The sequence below is a fragment of the Lactuca serriola genome, chromosome 8 (genome assembly GCF_051521515.1).
Source record: "Lactuca serriola cultivar US96UC23 chromosome 8, Lser_US96UC23_V15, whole genome shotgun sequence".
In the NCBI taxonomy this organism is placed as follows: domain Eukaryota; kingdom Viridiplantae; phylum Streptophyta; class Magnoliopsida; order Asterales; family Asteraceae; genus Lactuca; species Lactuca serriola.
The window spans coordinates 263,688,936-263,703,635 of record NC_136415.1 but is presented as its reverse complement, the minus strand read 5'-3'; positions in this window follow the sequence as shown (position 1 = coordinate 263,703,635).

The following is a 14,700-nucleotide window of genomic DNA, read 5'->3' as shown; positions in this document are numbered from 1 at the left end:
CCAATAACTCAATTATCCAATAATTGCAGTCTAGTCCCCTAAATTTAATTAATCTCTTTTAGCCACAAAATTAATTTTTAATTAATTCTTGACTAATATTAATTAAACAATATGATTTCTCCTTTAATATATTATTCTCATAATATATTAATAAATCATATTTAAACCCCTCTCTCCTTATTTCATCCTACATATTGCTATGGTGAAGGCAACCCAAAAGGACCATGCTCATAATCGGGTCAAGTACATACCAAAATAGTTATGGACTTAGACACTAATCCAATAGTCTCCCACTTGGATAAGTCTAATAACTATTTTTCGTATGACTTCAGAACCGGATCAGCAATCGTAGCTTTCAAAAGCCGCTGTCAACTCTGATCTTATCAGATAACGTGTCCTCTAGATAACAGATCATATATTCCTCCATTCTCAAGATATCGTATAGACATAAGACATGAATTTTAATCATTCTCTCTATACTGTTTCCCGACTTCTGATTTACGATGACTGATAACAGACTACAATTGAACACATCAACTTAGTCCCGGCTTGGCCAAGCGCTTAGGTGTCATCACTAAATCATCGAGAGGCCCACAAATATCGCTTTTTTCCCACTTTGGATAAAAGGAATGGATAAACTTCGACTCAAATGCTCGCTTGTATTTATTGATCAAATCACACACAACAATAAGTTTTATAACACCAAGTACTGGTGCGTTTACTTATTATCAATGTGCAACCGACCAAAAATATAACAACTCACACGTCTCGGTTTTAAGAATATATAATATTATCGTCTCACTAATCACTCGTGATAAAACCATGAAGTGATCCAAGTGAGCGTGGGTTTAATCCAATACTCTAATCTTATCAAAGCACTCATGAACTCTGCAGCAAACTTGTGCCATATCTAAACACTTCAGACAATCTACAGACAGATTCATGATAGTCTTTATTCATACCTACTCCCAATGTATGACCGGTTGTGGATGTTTGAATAACCTAGTTATTCTGGAAGTCAAAACATGCAAATTGAAACATAACAATAATACTTAATCCTATATGGCCTCAAACTTGTGAGAGTAAATAAAACACTTCTATTTATCCACCATATTGATCACTCATTATTTATCATTTAATGTTTCGGATAATCAACTCATTACTTGAATTACACCAACAATTGTCCCATACTCTAAGCATGCACACTTTGTTTCCTATGGTCCATGCTTTGTGAAATAGAACAATTGAAAACTTTTCCAATGATTCTCATTTCACAATTCCTCAATCCCCATTGTTAGTGTAAGAACACAAGGTTTTTGCCACTACTAGAATATGCTAGATTCTAACATTTTACGCAACGCTCCTTTCGTAAAGTCATAGCTCAAAAGTCACCAAGACTTGGCTAATGAAATTACAAAGTACTTTCTTAGAAATTCTTGCAAGACAATTCCATAGACGTGAAGTCTCACATTCAAACTACATTCCTTTGAACATCCTTCTTGCATAAAGTTTTCTAATCTAGACACAGAATCTCAATATCCAACTCCTAATATGGAAACATTTCCACATTTGCCATATGACAACTCATTCTTAATAGAATCTTATCTATTCATAATAATGTCGATATGGTCCATCCAATACCATACTTCAACCAGCTCACAAGCGACCAATCCTCAGCGAACTTTGGATCGTCCTTTGATAGTTGTTTAATTATTTTGGTCAAAACCAATTCTCGTCCTTTTTCCCTCTTAATGCGCTAGGCATTTGGAAAATTTTAGAATGGTAAAATATTATAGCATTTGCAATCTGTCACACCCCCAAACCAGAACGGCGGAAACGTTTGGGGGCGGAGGACGTCATATTCAGTATCATAACAGTTCATAGAAAGGAAAGTACACACCAACATACATATATAAAGGTTTAAAAATGTTTACATCATTGTATTCATTACATGCTCAAAAGATAAATGCATAAACATCTTTCAAAAGAAGTAATTAACACCAGCGCGTAAATCCCCAAAAGTTGATTTCCAAACCTGCTTAACGGTTCCCTGAAAATACAAGTTATTTCAAAGAAAAAGTGTCAACAATTAAGTTGGTGAGTTCATAAGTTATTTAGACACATTGAATGCCATTCCAAAATGAGTGTATATTTTCCAAGAAAATCCCTTATTTTCTTATAAAAGTATGTAGTGCATGAGAGTATTTGTGTTGAAAAATGTAGATAGTTGAACCAAGAAAATCCCTTATTTTTCTAATAGTTGTTTGGTTTGTATACGGGAAAATCCCATATTTTCCTAAAATAGTAGTTTGTTTAATGTCAATGACTAAAAATTTGAAAGGAATCCACATGCTTTAGAAGATTTTAAACATAGATTTATACAATAAACCTATCAGAAGATTTCAGTTTGTTCGATAAGGAATAACTTTAATAGCAACTCGATCATCAAACAGAAGCACTATAATAGTTGTGCATCCGATGAGTATTATAACCATACTAAACATAATATGTTTGTAGCGACGTTCTTCAGGCGTCGTAGCGTTATGACAAACTGTCACCCCAAAGGAAGGACTGTAGCTAACAGTCAGGGCACGGGATCATGACTTCCCGTATAGATCTATACACATTTGACACGTTCTCCGAACGGGAGACTCTGGTTATAGACAGGACTTGTATCGATACCCTCTAACCAAAGACAGTATTTGAAGATGCACACGTCTCATGGATTCTCAACTAAGTCTGTATTAAAGTAATAGTTTTGTATGCAAAGTTTATCCTTTTTCACAATGTTTGACAAAACATAAATCATAAGTTTTTAGAATGTATAAAACAGTTTAGCAAATGAAGGATACTTTGGAATTACTAAATACTTTGTATAAATCTAGGGCATGCAAAGTATGACGAGAGTTTTCACATAGTAGAACTAAATCACAAGTGATTCATTTGATAAAAACGAGTAAAGTGAAATTTTATAAAATACACGATAATAACCGTATGTTTACTTGTATTCCCCTCCCCCCCTAAAAGAGTATATATATATATATATATATATATATATATATATATATATATATATATATATATATATAAAGAAAAACATTTAAAACGTATTTAAAGTGTGTTTGTAGCGGTATGAACTCACCTGAAAGTTTGAAGATAGCGAGATGGAAAACCAGGCAGAGTTTCGTCTCGGGAAACGGATTTTTCTCGGGATCCTCGGGAATCTCGGGAGTAAAATCGACCTTCGGGACTTGAGCAAAATGACCATGGCTTCGGATTAGAACGGGCACGGAAAACGAGGCAAAACGCAAGAGAAATGAGAGGAAATGAGCAAATTTTTCGGAAACCCTCGCATCCCTTTTATAGGGGCTGAGAGGCCTCGGTACACGGGGCGTACGGGCGTACGCAGCGCGTACCCGTGCGTCATGCATGAGCGAGTCCTCGACTGCCCCGAAGCTCGGATGGGACGGATTTGCATAGGCTCGCATAGGGGCGACGTGGACGGACCGAGACCAAAGCCTTCGCGTACGCGGGGCGTACGAGGCTACGCAGCGCGTAACCCGGATGAGGATGCTGACTCCTCCTTCGGATATTACTAGAATTTTGATTAAAATTTATTTATAATTTATTTAATAAACTCAAAAATTCATATCTTCTTCATACGAACTCCGTTTTCGATGGTCTTTATATCCACGCGTAGGTGAGACTATGCTCTACAACTTTCGTTTAGACTCCGTTGGCAAATTATGAAATTATTTTTATTATTTATTTATTAAAATGACGTGATTAAGGAATTTCTTTAAAAATTCATAACTTCTTTATTTGACGTCGGTTTTTGCCAGACTTTTTACCGCTGAAATACCATTGTCGAGACCTTCGATTCTCGTTTAGGTCATTCCAGCCAAAAGTCGCTCGATCTCTGATTCGAGTTTTTAGCTGTCTGCTGCTAAGCCGAACTTGGAAAAATCCTAACTTCAATATACGAAGCCGGATTTGGGCATTCTTTTTACGTACGATCCCGGTTTAATGATATTAAACATAGTAGGAATTTAAATAGATACTTTTTGGTCATTTTATTATCAAAGTTAATTTTATTAACTCCAAGGTGGTTACAATACTTGACTTTTTAGGTCATTACAAAGAGTTGAAATATCGGGTTGTTACACAATCGACCATATACCCGAAGCGTATGACACGATGCATAATGTCTTACATAAAGATATGATACTTTACCAATCTTTTTCCATAATATTTTATGTGTCATGTTCTCATAATTCGAACTATGAAGAGGGATGCCGTAATCATAATCGAATTTTAAGAACACACAATGTATCCTTTGACTGAAACTATTAAAATTTCTCAATCTAAGCTTTAGATTTTGAAACAAAGTATAATATTCTCTCTCTTAATTATATCAAAACAACCTTTCAACCCATGCAACTTTGCAAATTGAATATTTGTTTTTCTATAATTTATATTGCTAACTTGCAATACTTGCCATAATAATCATAACACTTATGCTCCCACTATCATGATGATTATTATCATATAAGCATAACACTTATGCTCCCACCAGCTTTAACATGTATTCAGAAAACAAATGAACTTCTAGAAAACAATGCTTATTGAATTTCAGAAGTTCATATTTCTAATACCAGACGCTTCGATAAGCCTTTATCTAAGCTTCTTAAACTTATACACCTTTTCCTTAGATAGCTCATATGTGTGTTTGACAATTTAGAACTTATGTTACTAAGTTCCAAATGTTCAAACTAATTGCCAAATCTCACAATTCGAACTATGGAAAGGGATGCCGTAACCATAATCGAATTTGAGAATACAATTTTCACAATTGATATCTTCTTAAGATCTCTCTTAGTGAAAGCATTTCCTCATAGTCATTTTCATGAAGGAGGGAATCTTATGACACTTTGATTTTATGGTGTATGAGTTCCTATCCATGTGAATTTGCCAAAACCAAGGTTTACGACAAATCCAACTCATATGGACTGAACTTTCTTAATCTTGATTTCTTGCCTTATGGTAACACGAGTGTCCACCATGTCTTCCAAGTAGTTTAGTAACTTGTCCTTACATATAAATGTACTTTCCATCGACTAAGGCTTTAGTATGCATTCAAATGAGAACTCATAGAACTCACATACACAATTAATTCAATTGGAATGGCACATAAACAAAATAATGTCAGCACGATAGGTTGTAAACCTCAATTCGTGTGCTAGTGATGATCGATAAGGTTTATTCTCGATTTGTTCTTGAAACCTTTCAAGACCATTTAGACTCCCACTGACTCCTTGACATATAAGATTCTCTTGTCAAGAAACATTTCTTGACAAAGCAAATACTCAAGAGTTAGTGTGGTTCTTATCAAGACAAAACACTTCACATAATTGGTCCTAGTTGGTCTTTGTCTTATCCAAGACAACACAACTTACCAATTTCAAATGTGCAAGAATAACAAAACTATCACACCCCAAAAACACGAACGGAAGAAACGTTCAGGGGTGGAGGACGTCATGTACAGTATCACAACAGTGTAATATAATAAACAAGCAACAACATCATCCATTGCATTATAAGTAGAGTTTTAATACATGTGTGTTCTTTCATAATGTACAACAATAAAATGAATAATCAAAATAAGGCGAGTCTTGTCTGTGCTCCATCTTCTCAAAAACCTGACCATCGCACCTGTCTAACTGATGACCTGAGAATACAAGTTATTTTGAAAGCGAGTATCAGCTTTAAAGCTGGTGAATTCATAAGTATTTGTGTTATTGTCCTGTTTTGGAATGTTGTTAAGAATGTCGTATAAATCCTTAAATAGAACAGTTGATATAAGTATGAAATGTGGTCTTCTACCAAGACCCGAATGTTTTGTTATGACCAGTAAAATGATAGGTTTTACTTTCTATTGACTAGTACTAAGAGTACTTAGTCTAACTCATCGTTTATGTGAATATATCACAAAATAAAGTAACATAGGAAAATGATATGAAAGTCTTCTACCAAGACCTAAACGTTTTGTAAGTAAAATGATAGTTTTTCCTTTCTATTGACTAGTACTTAGAGTACTTAGTCTAACTCATAGTTTATGTGAATACATCACAAAATAAAGTAACATAGGAAAATGATATGATAGTCTTCTACCAAGACCTAAACGTTTTGTAAGTAAAATGATAGTTTTTCCTTTCTATCGACTAGTACTAAGAGTACTTAGTCTAACTCATTGTTTATGTGAATATCTCGCAAAATAAAGTAAAATAGGAAAATGATATGATAGTCTTCTACCAAGACCCTAATGTTTTGTTATGACTAAGTAGTCTTCTACCAAGACCCGAATGTTTTTTTATGACTAAGTAGTCTTCTACCAAGACCCGAATGTTTTGTAATGACTAGGTAGTCTTCTACCAAGACCCGAATGTTCTGTTATGACTAAGTAGTCTTCTACCAAGACCCGAATGTTTTGTTATGACTAAGTAGTCTTCTACCAAGACCCAAATGTTTTGTAAGTAATATGATAGCTTTTCCTTTCTATTGACTAGTACTAGAGTACTTAGTCTAACTCCTCGTTTATGTGAAAGTATCACAAAATAAAGTAAACAGGAAAAATATAATCATGTAAGTGTTATTGTCTTGGTTACCAGGACAAAAACGACATCCCCGAAGCGAAAGATAGACCCTATGGACATCCGAAGAGTGTCCCCTCATCCTCTGTAGCGGCAGCAGGGTGGAGGGAGGCTTAGTCCCGATATCGATCTCTTAAAACAGATCGCTATCCTAATGATCTTCCGAAGATTCACATCTCATCCACTGTTGCAACTGTGGACAGAGGGATGGTTAGTCCCGTCACTAACTACTAAATAAGTGACAACCTTAAACATCCATAGACATTCATCGACCACTGGTGCTAATCAGTGGGGTTCGGAATGGTAAGTCCCGCCGAATCATCCCATTGAACTGGGACAGGAAAGATAATTTACACAGTAATTACTAATAAATCATCCTTGTAGTTCTAAGTAAAAGTATCCAGGTAAGTAAATACAGGATAATGCACCTAAGTAACAGTCTTCCTGTATGGTATTCATGTAAGTGTGTTCATGTAACAGGTAAGTATATGTAAACATATTCATGTATCAGGTAATCCTAAGTAAGTGTACTCATGTATCATGTAAGGTATTGGTATAGACTCATGAATGAACTGACTCTTGTGTGATTCCTTGTAATAGTAATAATGTTTGATATCTTCTAACTATCCCTATGATAGCTAACTGGAAGGTAATTGGTTGTTCAAGTAGATTTATGCACCCTTGCTACCCAAGAGTATTGGAAACTAAATGAAGGGTGAAAACTATAATCTCTAACATATAAATGAACATATGCGCATAAGTATAGTTTGATTCAAGAAGGTAAAATAATGGTTTTGCAAGATATCTAGGAGTTTTGAACAATAATTAAGAATGGCTTGATGTCATTTTAATAAACATTTCAAAACTAATACTTTTGTTATCAAGGTATTTTAAGATAGAAAACCACTTCATGTGTCACCTTTTGAAATATGTGAAATCTACTGAGTGAAAACACAGTTATAAAATACGTAAGATTGATTTAATAACATACTGTTTTCTACTTGTATTCCCCCCCCCCATTAAAACATTTAAAATCATTTAAAACATTGATTAAGGGGTATGAACTCACCTGTTGTTGGTAGTTCGGATGAACTGGAAGGCGTAGGATTGCTAGGTGTCAAGTGAGGACTTGTACACACACTACGGTCCTAATGAACATATATTCACACATATGTGCACTCAATTAGTCTCAAATCACTAATTAATAATGTTAAGACATCCTAGACAAAATAAACACTTTATATAAGTGTTTTAAGCCCTTAGGGTTGCATCTAAGCTATTGTGGTACTTGGGTTTAGGGTTCCAAAGGACCCCATATATGAGTTTACTCCTCATATACCAACACACATGGAGTTTACGGTTGTAAACTCTTGAGTTTACGGCCGTAAACTCCCAACCATGGTGTTTGGTGTGTTTTGAAGTTCCAAATGATTCCTAGAATTATACCGACTTGGTGGTTAAATTCTTGGAAGGGTTTAAGGTCTAGAAACACTCCATTTAGGAGTTTACGGCCCTAAGGCCATTTCCCTTAGAGTTTGTGGCCGTAACTCTTAAGTATGGGTGTTTTTGATGCTTTCAAGTCTCTTGCTCATGTGGTATAGGTTCTAGGCAATTGTTCAAGGCTTTAGGAGGAATTATGGCACCATTTGGCACCATTTACTGGAGTTCACGACCCTAGAACCTTTTGGGCCGTGAACTCTCTTTCTCCCTTGAATATTAATTGATTTGGTGGTCTAAACATGTAATGTAGGCTTCTAGTTTGAGATCCGAGGCTTTGAGGGACTTTGGGACACCTTTAGCCCTTAAAATGGAGTTTACTCCCCAAGTGTTCTTGGGCGGTAAACTCCCGAATCTTTGGGTTTTGTTTGTTTTCTAGTCTCAAACACACTTATCTACAAGCCTAAGTTCGTTACTCAACACGGGGAAAAGACTAGGTAGCATTTAAGCCACATATAGGAGTTTACTCTCCAAATGGAGTTTACTCTCCAAGATGTTCTTGGGGAGTAAACTCTCAAATCTTGTTGTTTGAGTTTGTTTTCTGTCCCTAAACTAGTTAGTGTACTAGTCCAAACTAGTTTCATGGCTTAAGGGAGGACTAGGCCTCAGTTGGCTTTCGAAAAGGAGTTTACTCTCCAAATGTTCTTGGGGAGTAAACTCACAGATCTTGTTGTTCTGGCGTGTTTTTGAAGTTATTAAGCACAATCTAAGCTATATAACACAACTATATTGAAGTACTCACGTTTTGGGATAAAAACCCGAAGATCCGTGAGAGAGAATTTGGCTTTTCTCTAATTGGAAATGTAACTAATGAATTATTTGGTTCAGAAATCTATTTATAGTCCTGAGATATTTTTGGCAGAAAATATTTTTATTCCCGAAATGATTTCTAATATAACCGAGTGTTGGAAAAACAGTGTTGCACAAAACCCTAGTGCAACCACTCTCCTGATATCTCCTTAAGTGTAAATCCTGAAAAACTGCCAAACTTATACCCGAAGTCTGGAATTTCACTGGAACTGTTCTAAGCTCTATTGTCTTGATATGGTTTGTTCAGAATGGAAATTTCGGGTTGTCACAAAAACTTTTCTAAATTCCACATTTGATGAGTGTTATAAACCTACTTTAGACTTTTCACTCAATGTCACAATCTTGATTCTAAGACTTGATATTGGAACGAAGTATGATTGACTTCTTGATTTAACCATTTCTACAATTCTTGATTCCTCTTCTTAGACATGCAATTACACTAGGACTCACTTAGAGGATCAATTGAGACATGGTTCTTAATCATTAAGACTTGTCATAAAACACAATAAAAGGTACTCTCCCTTCTTCTTAGAATAGAGAAACTTTTATCTTTCTGCCTACTTGATTCTTCTTTATTCGTTCTACTATTTATTGAAACTCTTTCAATCTACTCAGAATTACACTTAATCTTATAAGTATAATCATATTTACTAATCTTTAGTAAATCATGACGAATATCTTTGTCACTCTTGTGGTGGACTTGATCAACGCACAACCTAGTATACTTGATCTCCTAGTCCTTCAATTGACACTTTGCCAAAGAATTAGTCTAAGTTTCCCAAAGGTGAAAGTTTTTCATTCATCATACAATACACATTGCATGATTCCAAGTTTCTGTCCAATTGAAACTTGGGCGATGAGAAACTCTCCCTATTTGGTACACTTTCGACATTTCCACAAATAACATAATTAAGAATCAAATCCATTTTGCTAATAATAGAAGTACACAAACATCAATTTTTCATATATTTCATTGCAAGGATAAACAAATAAGATAAAAAAAAATTATTTTATTCATAAAAACAGCGGAAAACATGTCCTTACAATGCAAAATTCAAATGAAAAACTATGTAATCATATACTCCCAACAAATCTATCATAACTTCCTAAGCTCAAAATCTGATCTTCGAATTCATGCGATCGAAATCCATTTCTTCGTGATCAGACTCATCTTGCTCTTCTATCAAACTTCCTCTCTTTTCTCTAATCCTGCAAAACATGCAAATGTAATCTTATCACATTATGAATAAAGAATAGGAATTTAAATGGAGTTAGATAGTGGATTTCATACTTGAAGTAGAGCCATACTTATTGACTCTCCTATCTCTTAGATCCTTCAGGTTCTTCGGGCAGCTTCGTATCTATTGCCCCTTCCCTTGGCAGTAGGAACAGGTGGTGTCCATGGAAGCATGGTTGGTTGAGTTATCAGACAAATATGCTCCATTACTTCGCCAAATCATTTCTGATTCAGCAACAATAAGCATGTAAGTCAATTCAATGAGGGTTGCGTCAAGTTTCATCATATAATACTCTCTTACGAACTTATCATATGATTCAGGGAGTGACTGAAGAACCCAGTCCACAACCAACTTATTTGAGATAGACGCACCCAACATAATCAACCTATCAATGTGTGATTTCATCCCTAGGATGTGAGCACACACGGGTTTGCCATCTTGATGTTCCATTTCCAATAGGGATTCGATGATCTTGAACCTTTCAAATCTTCGATCATTAGGGTTAGGGGGAACAACGGGAAAAAGAGGAGGAAGTGAAATCAAACTAGTCCACAGTGATCCTTCACTTTGAATCAAGCTTTCACTTTCATTAGGAACACTTTTTCCTTGGGATTCGGGAATACCACAGTTAGAGTCAGACATCTACAAAATGGGAGAAAATTCAAGTTAAGTTGATTGAGTCCTTAATAAAACACCCAAATGAGTTATTAAGGCTAGGATCCAACACAATATTCTACAACCTAGAAAAGGGATGCCGTAATCTAGTTGCAAAATATCTGAAGGTAGGTAAATGGCGATTTACCAATTTCCACCATGAAAAACGAAAAGGAAGATTAAGTTTTAAATGAATTGAAACTCCTAGATCTTTTTGAGATTCATTGAACTTTTCAATGGCATGTTTAATCTCGATTATGCCCTACTATTTGTGACTGGGATGCCGAGGATCACAAATAAGGTGTGAATAACCATACGAATCACGTGGTGCACCCAATGCTACAATCACCTAATCAATGTGACGGTTAGCCACACACGCTCCATTGATCTATGACAAACATCGAGTCACCCTTTGCTACCAATGTCATCCCCAAATTAGTGTTCCGGTTAACCACACACGCTCCACTAACGTTTGACAGGGGTACGAAGTGTAATTCTATGGATTAGCATACAATTTCACATTTTTCCTAAAGTAACTATGATTTGGGAATTTGAAAAAGCATTTAGTTACTTTATACTTCATTATACTTATAATGGAAGCTTTTTGTCCTATCCTACCCGTTCGGCTAACGACCCTCCACTAGTCAAGAGTGCGGTGGGTAAGAGTGGATACCCATTCAATCGCCATTTTATAGGCAATTTCCTTAAACACCCCTTATAGACCAGCTTCGTGAATGAGGCCTACTAACGGTAAGACTGACTGTTTACTCATACATATATAATACTAGACTTTTAATGTTATATAGTATAGGGTGTATTTTACACTTTTAAAATACTAGGTGGTTTAACGTAGTAAATTATACTTTTATTTTTTTTAATGTAAACCAAAACTTTATGGGTTTATTAAATCACTTTTAATTATGCACTTTAATTTATTAATAAAACCATAAGGGTGTGATTTGAACTTTTCAAATTACTAGGGTTTTAGAATTTAACATTTCAAAATTAAACTTTTAGTCAAATTTTAAATTCCAAAACTTGAGGGCAAGTTTTGAAACATTTCAGAACATTAGGGATCAAATAACAAATAACATAAATTAAACAATTAATTTCATAATTATCTATATTTGACCTAATCTTATTTTAGTCACTAGATAATTACCAAATAATTTGAAATAATCCATATTTATCATATAAACAACCAATATTTAAAAGATTTGAAATTATCTATTGTTTTGGCAAGGATAATCATTAATTTAAGATAAAAATCGGATTTTAACTTCAAAAAACAAATTAAGCATCAAATCCAAGTCAAAACAGCAGCTAAATCCCGAAATACCCTCTGCCTGACGCACTGACTCGCCGAGTCAGACTGAGTAGGGCCAACTTGCCGAGTCCAGATACTGACTCACCGAGTTGTGTCGGGCAGTGGCAAAAAACACGATTTTAAGCAAACATAACAGTTAAGCATCACATAAAACTGAAACCAATCAAGTCTCTGATACCACTAATGGGTTTTAGGCATAAGAACAATCCTATGTGCTCATACAAACCCTAATGCTTGGATCTAGGTTTCTCTATTGTACATGCTTTGAATCCAAGACTACTAAACTTAGATCTAACATATTATAAACTGAATTAGGGTTTATAGAATTACCTTTGATTGTTATATTCCATTAACAATCAACTCCATGCTTGAATTGGCTTCAAAAGCTTAGTGCCTCAAGTGTTGCACCTCTAATGGAGTCACAAACACCTTATGCAACTTGGATGAAGAGGAGAAGAAAGGAGGCTGCCAAAAACGACTAGAAACCCTAGAGAATCAGTTCCCACGTTTTTGGGGCCTAAGGGGTCCTTTATATACTTGTGTGGGCTGCTAGGGTTTCAGTCAAAACCCTAATGGACAGCTTAAACTCTAAGCAGCCCATGGAACCTTCTGGATAAGGTCATGGACGAAAATCTGATGGGCTTCCATGATAATTTCGTTCACCCCTTATTCGTTTAGCATTCCTTAGCCCAATAACTCAATTATCCAATAATTGCAGTCCAGTCCCCTAAATTTAATTAATCTCTTTTAGCCAAAAAATTAATTCTTAATTAATTCTTGACTAATATTAATTAAACAATATGATTTCTCCTTTAATATATTATTCTCATAATATATTAATAAATCATATTTAAACCTCTCTCTCCTTAATTCATCCTACATATTGCTATGGTGAAGGCAACCCAAAAGGACCATGCTCATAATCGGGTCAAGTACATACCAAAATCGTTATGGACTTAGATACTAATCCAACAAAAAGAGGTATCAAGGATGGTGATAAGAATATTATGAGTAATGAAGAATTTATTCCGGGAGTTGTTTTTCAATTTCTCAATAAGTTGAAGGAGGAAACTCCTAAGAAGAAGGACTTACATAGTAATTTGTATCAAGAAATGGATGTTGATAAGTCAAAATCGAATAAGAAAGATAATGAGAAAGGAGATGGTAATGAAATTTATGTTTCTTCTGAAGAGTCTGGTGAAGATGAATCTAGTGAGGATGAGCCTAGTGAGGATGAGGAAATTGTGATGGAAGAGGAGGTTAATAATGTGAGGAATAATGAGTATAATTCGAAGCTTAAGTCTGGTACTGTTATTAACAGTATTAATATGCTTCCTTCTATTTTGGGTAATGCTAATAGTTGTAAGAAGATGGATGGTGATGGTCAGGGGAACTTGTTGAACTCTTATGCAGGTGTGTTAAAAGGTAATAGGCATAAGGGTAAGATTGATGTCAAATTTATTCCAGGGGAAAAGGGTAAAGAAGAAGGACCAGTTATTATTTCGATTGAGAATTTAAAGAAGGTGAGTATTCCATATACAAATACTTTATATGGGTATATGATTGATAAGAAGTTGGAATTTCCTGTAATTCAGAAAGAGGTTAGAAGGCTATGGAAGAATGTAGGACTTGAGGAGATATTCATGAATAGTAAAGGATTTTTCTTTTTTAAATTTAGTGATGAGCAAGGGATGTTATCTATATTGGAGGGAAGTCCATGGCAAATGTTTAATAATATGCCATTATTTCTCCAAAGGTGGAGACCAGGTCTGACCTTAACTAAGAACAGTCATGATAAAATTCCGGTATGGATCAAAAATTTTGATTTGCCTTTGGAAGTATGGAGTGGGGAAAATCTGCGTATTATAGCGAGTAAGTTGGGGGTTCCTCTGGCTTTTGATTCTTTTACTGAGGAGATGTGTTTGGAACACAAGGGTAGGAACGCTTATGCTCGAATTCTTGTTTAAATGGCGGCTGATAAGGAGTGGATGTGGAAAATTGAGGTATCTACTTGGGATTTTGTTTCTAATTCTGCTGTGATTCAAAGTTTTGATGTGGAGTATGCGTGGATTCCTTCTAGATGTAATCACTGCAAGGTTTATGTTCATATGGATAAAGTTTGTTTGGCAGCTTTGAATGAAGATAAAGTGGTGAATGGGGATAATGGGAACAATAAGAGAAATAAAGGGAAGGAAGTGGTAAATGATGAAGGATTTATGGAGGTTGTTTATAAGAAGGTTACAGGAAATAAAGATGGTGAAGGTACTAGTAAATCTATGGATGGTCATGCTTAATTGTATAATCAGAGATATAGTGGGAAGAATGGCAATTTTAACAGGGGAAATAATTTCAGAGGTAATAATGGGAATAAAGGTGGTAATGGAAAGGGACAGAATGGGAATTAGAATAATAAAGGGGTGGGTCATTGGAATTTGGAAAAGAATATAAGATATGAGAAGTTTGTTAATGGTTGGGCTTTGGCTAGTAATCAGGAGAAAAAGGAGAATAAGGCACAGGGGAATGT